Below are 1,050 nucleotides of genomic sequence, written 5' to 3' on the forward strand. Positions count from 1 at the left end.
GGGCTGAGATATGACCAAGACATTTCTTCATGAGATTCATTCATCATTGTTAAGGACAAGTGCACAGTTATCCTGCCCGCTCATCACTGTGTTTGATCGTCTGCTTCATAGACAGCAAGCTAGGGGCTTGTATGTGCGGTATGGATGGGCCGTGTATTTGTAGAGATAGAGGTGGTCAGACTTGACCTAACATTATTTTGGCAGGTGGAATCGAGTACGGACACCTTTTCAAACATAACCAGATTGCTGCTAGCGCGAAAGAGTGCTGTTTTGTATTGCTTGATGGGCCACCTATTTGATCGTGACACATTATGTTGATGAATGCTCCTCTATATTAGAAAGCATTAATAATGTGTAATTCCTCTTAGAGATCCACTCACAGACAATGAGCATCACTGTGAACAATTACTGCTTTGATAAAACCCGCACTCTACTTCATCAATACCCTTATGATAAATTGCAAGGGACATTTATTTAACAGGAGAGGGTGAGATGAATACTTTAATAAAACTGTCAGAGCCATCCCACTTGCCGTTCTTCTGCAGGCTGAAGCACAAGGGGACATCGCAGTTTTGAGCGCTAATATTCATTACAGTCTCTAAAGGGAAAATCAGGTGCGCTAATGAGACGTCTTTAGCCTGCCAGTAAGAGGCGTCATAGCAGCACTCGTTTTTTATTTTAATTGGCTTTTTTGGCACTTTTTATGCACATGCATGTCAGGGTAGAACCATTAATATTGGTATATTGGTTTTAGTTTAGTATTTGGTATAGTGGTTTTAGTATTCACTTCAGTATTTGGAGTCTTACAGAATGCTAAGCATGTATGCTAACCGCTAGGCAGGGGCGGATTAATGCACGGGCTTCAAGGGGCTGAAGACCAGGGGCCTACACTGGAAAGGGGGCCCACTGGCTGCAGGGAAATTATATTTTTTGAATAATTATTTATATGGGAGTTCGCAGCAGTGAGAACAGCGTTCTGTAAACAAATGCACGCACTCATTTTTAGCGATGCCCTGGTTGTAGTGGCCTATATAGTGAATGGCTCAGTTT

At 42.3% G+C, this 1,050-nt stretch overlaps 1 pseudogene; it reads right to left on the reverse strand.

Annotated features, from left to right (window-relative positions):
* Positions 1-862: 862 nt before the first annotated feature.
* The window catches only part of LOC107560643 (dihydropyrimidine dehydrogenase [NADP(+)]-like), a 207,859-nt pseudogene continuing 207,671 nt past the window's right edge, over positions 863-1,050 (reverse strand).

The sequence above is a fragment of the Sinocyclocheilus grahami genome, unplaced genomic scaffold, assembly GCF_001515645.1.
Source record: "Sinocyclocheilus grahami isolate Dianchi unplaced genomic scaffold, SAMN03320097.WGS_v1.1 scaffold737.1, whole genome shotgun sequence".
NCBI lineage: Eukaryota > Metazoa > Chordata > Actinopteri > Cypriniformes > Cyprinidae > Sinocyclocheilus > Sinocyclocheilus grahami.